The sequence below is a fragment of the Moschus berezovskii genome, chromosome 7 (genome assembly GCF_049115385.1).
Source record: "Moschus berezovskii isolate FMDL1 chromosome 7, NW_MosBer_1.0, whole genome shotgun sequence".
Lineage (NCBI taxonomy): Eukaryota > Metazoa > Chordata > Mammalia > Artiodactyla > Moschidae > Moschus > Moschus berezovskii.
In genome coordinates, this window is record NC_142466.1 from 109,007,004 (window position 1) to 109,013,003 (window position 6,000).

Here is a 6,000-nt window from a genome sequence, read left to right on the forward strand (position 1 = left end):
GGGAACCAGGGGCGGAGACCAGGGACGCTCCCGCCACCGCCGCGCCCCCGCCTTCCCCACCCCCCGGGCGCGTCCCCGCCTCGCCTCAGCCCGCCCCTCCGCGTCGACGCCCTCCCTGGGCCCCGCCCTCCGCCGCCCTCCGGCTCGGCTCCGGGGCGCCCCCTTCCGGCGGCCGCCCTAGAGACTCCGCCTCCGGGAGCCCCGCCCCCCCGCGCGCCCCGCCCCACGCGCGCTCCCGTCCCCCCGCCCTCCTGTGCTCGCGGGAGCGCGCGCCTTGTGCTTCCCGCTCGCCGCCCGGTGCCCCCTCGGGCTGCGCCGGCCTTCCGGCTCCCCCGCCCCGGGGCTGCCTAGCTTGGACACCTCCCTCTACCGGCGGGAGAAACGCTGGGGACCCGACTCCGGACAGTAGGTAGGGGTGTCCCGCGAGCGCCCCAGAACCGCCGCGAAACTGCCCCGGGTGGGCGAGGCTGTCGGCTCGGCCCCGAGCACCGAGACCGGCCGCCGGCTGTGGTCTTCCCCCGGCCCGGCAGCCCTGGGAAGCGCCGGTCGCCCGCCCGGTGACCCGCCCCGGCTCGGTAGGTGCGGTTGCGATGAAAATGAAAGAGGTGAATGAGAATACCCCGAACTTGAGAATGTACAGCTTTAGTGTCTGAGTGCTTTTACACGCAGTCTGGCATTGAATTTATAGGAAGCATTCATTGCACTATATGGAATGGCCACTATATCGGTAGCATTTTATAAAAGTTTCCACATTTTCCCTATTTAAAAAGAAAACAACAGAAACATGAAAGAGTGCTTATTCTCGTTTTTCAGGTGAAAATTTAGACATGAGTGATTTGCCGACAGTTTGACACGCACTGAAACCCTTTCCTTTTAGTCTGAGCAAAATCATAAGCATATAACTAGTGGCAACTCGTTTTTTTTCCCCTCATATTCTGTTTGGTTCTGAAATTGAATGATTTTTCGATTCACAGATCGCCAAGACATGAGCCACTGAATACTGTCCTCCACCAAATTCCTCACTTCCTGAGTAGAAAGAGGGGACAGCTCCTTCTCAGCCTCATTCGAAAAGCCAGTAACTAGAAGCTCCATCATCTATCCTTGCTTCTATTCTGCTTTTTAAAAGTGGGTGCTACTGAAAAAATTTAAACTGTCGATCACCCATCATTCAGTCAATATTTGTTGCTTACTATTTGCCAAGCACTGCAGGGCTGACCAAGAAAATCAGGTTCCAGTCCTGACGGTTGCATGCATTCCTCCCTTAGTTTATTATTTGTTTGTTGACAAAACACGATTTTTGAATAGCTCAGGTATCTTATTAAGAAAGATCATTTAAAAAATACTGTATCTAACCTAAATCCCACTTTTCAAAAGGTCAAATATACTTTGTTTCTTATGTTAAATCTAAATATGAAGTTGCAGTTGTAAACATTGCCATGCTACATTGACAAATGGGCATTAAAAATACCACCAAGAGAAGTAGCTGATGAGGTCTTACTGTTGTTGGGGGGATATATTCTGTTGATAAAATTGTCCCAATTTTTTTTAAGCCATGCAAGTATTAATATACATACATGCTCATTTTGGAAAATTCAAAACAATATTAAATATAAAAAGTTATTATTTTTCTTCACAAGCTACCCCCTGCCCATGATAGCCACTTAACAGTTGTGCATGCATACTTCCAAGACCCTCACCATTTTTGCTTTTTTCACTTAGAAATCCTAGAGATTTTTTTCATGTCAGTACTTTTCATCTACTTAATTCTTTTTAATACTGCCTATTATTTTATAGTTTCATGTGCTATAATTTTAACCTTTTCCAAAATAGTGGAAATTTACATTGTTTCTAATTATTCAAAATAATTAACAGTACTGCAAAGAACATCATATATGTATGAGCGTCTTTCCTTGTATATGATTATATCAAGGAATAGATTCCTAGAAGCAGAATTGCAGGACAAAAGGCATAAGCATTCTCAGATTTCATAAATATTGACAAAATGATTCCCAAAAGCTGAACCAGTTTATACTTTTAAAAGATATATTTCTCTTAGCCAATGCCTTATGATAGCTAACAAATTTCAGTATTAAAAAATAAACATGAGGTCTGTCTCACGCTCACTGTCCGTAGTACCAACAATCACTCTGAAAGGTCTCCAGTGTAAAGTGTACCTGACTGAAATGAACAGAACTGTATGGCATTTCCTAAAACACTTGCATCCAGTTTTACAACAGAAGCCTAGACAATAAGAAAACAACTCAGGACAGAACACAAAGTGAAACCCTGCCCCCTGCCCTGCCTCTTGGTCATAAGTTTAAAAGATTTTTCATGGATTGCGCGCCATAGGCTTGTGAGTTTCTCTGATTCAAAAACAATAGATAGAACAGAATTTAGTTCTTCTGTGACCACTTTTAGAATACTAGCTATTCCTGTAATCCGTATGGCATTAGAAAGCTGTGGCCTATAATATCAGCACAAGTTTCTGAGTTTCTGGAACAATCAGATAATCACCCACGTGACCTGCCTTGGCATAAAGAGCTATATGTTCTGTATACTGGTTTCCTGATGATGAAGAGGATAACACAGTCTTTATTTGTTAATTGCTCTATACTTTTGAAAAGTACGACAGTTAAAATAATTTAGTTTAAATTTTCTAACACTTTACCTTCTTTTGTTTTTATTCTAATTTTTATTGTAAGAAATTCCCTTGAAACACCTTCATCTAATGAGACACTTCCTACCCCCTCCATTATGATATCTGGACGAAATGTAACCTTTGAACATTTGCCTTAAAACATTACAATATGCAGTGGTGGTTAATATTTAACCAACATTATTACCCTACTCGGGCCTCCCAGGTGGCGCTAGTGGTAAGGAAAGGGCCTCTCAGTGCAGGAGACATATATAAGAGGCGCGGATTGGATGCCTGGGTGAGGAAGATCCCCTGGAGAAGGGCATGGCAGTCCTCTCCAGTACTATTGCCTTGAGCATCCCATGGACAAAGGAGCCTGACAGGCTGTGGTCCATGGGGTCACAGAGACTGACATGACTGAACCAACTTAGCACACACATTACCCTATTCATGTTTATAGCTAAGATTACTTAAGATAGAAAAATAATACTTAAGATAGAAAAATAAAAAGATCAAAATTTAAGTCAGAGATAAGACCAGCCATTTGATGAATCTAGGAGGGAAACATTTTAATATCATTTTATCCCCTGACAAGTACAGAATCATAATTGCTAACATATATACACTAAAATACAAGCATGTGAAATTATACTGAGTGAAATAAAGCTAAACTTAAAAGGCTACAAACTGTATGATCCCATTTATATAACAGTCTCAAAATGACAAAATTACAGAGAGAGACAACAGAAAGAGCAGGAGACGGGTGTGACTATAAGGGGGTATAGCAGGGGGATGTTTGTGGTGATGGTGCAAGTCTTGATTGTGAGGTTGTACAAATCTACACATGATAAAATTGCATCGAACTTCAGACACACACAAGTGCATGTAAAACTAGTAAAATCTGAGTGAGATTTATGGATTGTACCAATGTCAATTTCCTGATTTTGTTACAATTATTAAGACATTACCATTGGTAGAAACTGGGTGAAGAGTTTCTGGGACCTCTTGGTACTTCTTTTAAAATTTGTTGTGAATCTATAATTATTTCAAAAATAAAACAACAAATTACCAAGTGTTCCCTTAAATACATGTTATTTGTTCGATAGTTATGCAATAACAAACTTCAGAGGCTGAAGGAAAACGTGTAGGTGTATAATTCATATTTTTTAGGTGCTATCAACTTGGTAGTCAGACTAGGTTATAATAGCTGACATACACTGAGTCTGACAGACTCTGCCCAATCTGTTGAATGATGAGCCTTCCTTCAAAGTCCTTCCCAACTGTTGGAGGAGGAGACTTGAAAGTGTTTCCCACGTGCTCAGTGACCTCTCTGCCATCGTGAGTGATGTCCGTTTTCCTGAGCCTACCCCTGGCCCTGATGTAGTCGTTTCCACGTGAAGTTTCTAATAAGACCAGTTCAGAGGACTTGAGCGTTTGCACTGAAGCTGCTGTCTTCAGTCCCTGTCCTGTAGTGGCAGTTGCCAGCCCATGTCAAAGTTGCTGTGGATTTTCAAGAATAATTTTCCTTTTGTCATACTGTATCACTGAGGTCCCAGTGTCACTCAGAGTTTTTAATAAAACAGACCTTTCCATTTTTATTCTGAGAAAGTCCCTTGAGATTTAGGCATGAGTCTGAGACAAGGCCAGAGAACAATTTGAGTGATCATCACTACCCTTTTTAAAGAATCATTGCCCTTAAGCACTGAGCTTTTGTCCTTAAAACTGGTACAATCTACTCTCTACCCTGAGGCTCTGGGTTCCCAATGCAGGGGGTCTGCATTCAATCCCTGGTAAGGAGACTAGATCCTCCATGAGGACAGCTAAGGGTTGACATGCTGCAGTGAAGATGCAGTGCACCCAAATAAATTTTTTGAAAAAATAATCACATTTATTTAGAAATAATTGACAGTGTTGTGTTTTTTTATTCATCTTTCAGTTAGTAGAATAAATTTTCAAGATTTTTTTTTAGAAGGAATCTTGGGTTGTTTCCTGAGTCTCTCTATATTCTATTACTTATCTAAGGTAAAACTTCAGTAGATGAAGAACTATTGAGTCAGTCCCCAGGAACTCTATAACTATAGCCCTACTTTCCTTCAGCATCGTAAAACTATGATGGAAAAGACTGATCCTTAGAAGAGTTTTTCTTCATCTTTGAATTTTAGATAATTATTTAGGCTATGTCTTATTTTGAGTCTTTGATTTTTCTAGAATCAGTCTAATGGGCAGTTCTCAGCCCCCATCTAAATCAAACCATCAGCAGTAGTTGACTGTTCTCTCTTCCTTGATGGGCTTCCCTGGTGGCTCAGTTGGTAAAGAATCCGCCTGCAATGTGGAAAACCTGGGTTCAATCCCTGGGTTGGGAAGATCCCCTGGAGAAGGGGATCCACTGCAGCCTGGAGAATTCTGTGGACAGTACAGTCCATGGGGTTGCGAAGAGGGAGACACAGCTGAGTGCCTTTCACTTTCACTTTCTTCCTTGTTACGTTTTGTTCACTTGTTCTCAGGAAACCGTGTCTTTGTTGTTTTTCCTCTGTGGTCACTCCCATCTTCTTTCCCGGTTCTGACAACAGCTTTCAAATATTTCAAGACTCGGTCGTTGACCTTCTTTTCCTATACTCCCTCTCGATACAGTCTTAGGGTTTTAAATATCATCTATAGCCTGAAGAGTACCAAATCTATTTCTCTAGCCTAGAACTCTTTCTTGAACATCAGATTGGTTGTTCCTAGTAGGGACCAGGCAGGTTCCCATCTCAGAGTCCGTTATACTTGTTGTTCCCTCTTCCTGGAATGCTCTCCCCGACATGGTTTGCTCCTTCATTTCTAGAATCCTTCATAGCCTTCCTTGCATGTAATTTTCCCAGTAAGACCTTTCTTGGCCACGCTTATTTGAAACTGGGTATCATGCTCACCCCTGTTATTTATTCTCCTCCTCGTTTTATTTTTCTCCTTATTCTAGCATATGTAACTTACTCATTTTATTTATTGTTTGTCTCCCTCCACTAAAACGTAAAGTCATTAAGGTAGTAACACTTGTGTGTGTTTGTCTGCGGATGTATTCTTAACAACTGGAACGATGCCTCACGCATACTAGCCAGTGACTGTCTTACATGAAACATGTTGTACCTTGCAGAGACAGTCTTTCTTTTGATTTTGAAGTTTTGCTTTAAATTTATGTTAAGCTTTGTTTTCTTCCTTAGCATTGCTAACTAGTTATTTATTGGATCTCTGATCATTTCATTATTTATTAGGTTTCCCTCATAGCTGAGTTGGTAAAGAATCTGCCTGCAGTGCAGGAGACCCTGGTTCGATTCCTGGGTTGGGAAGATCCACTGGAGAAGGGAAAGGCGACCCACTCCAGTGTTCTG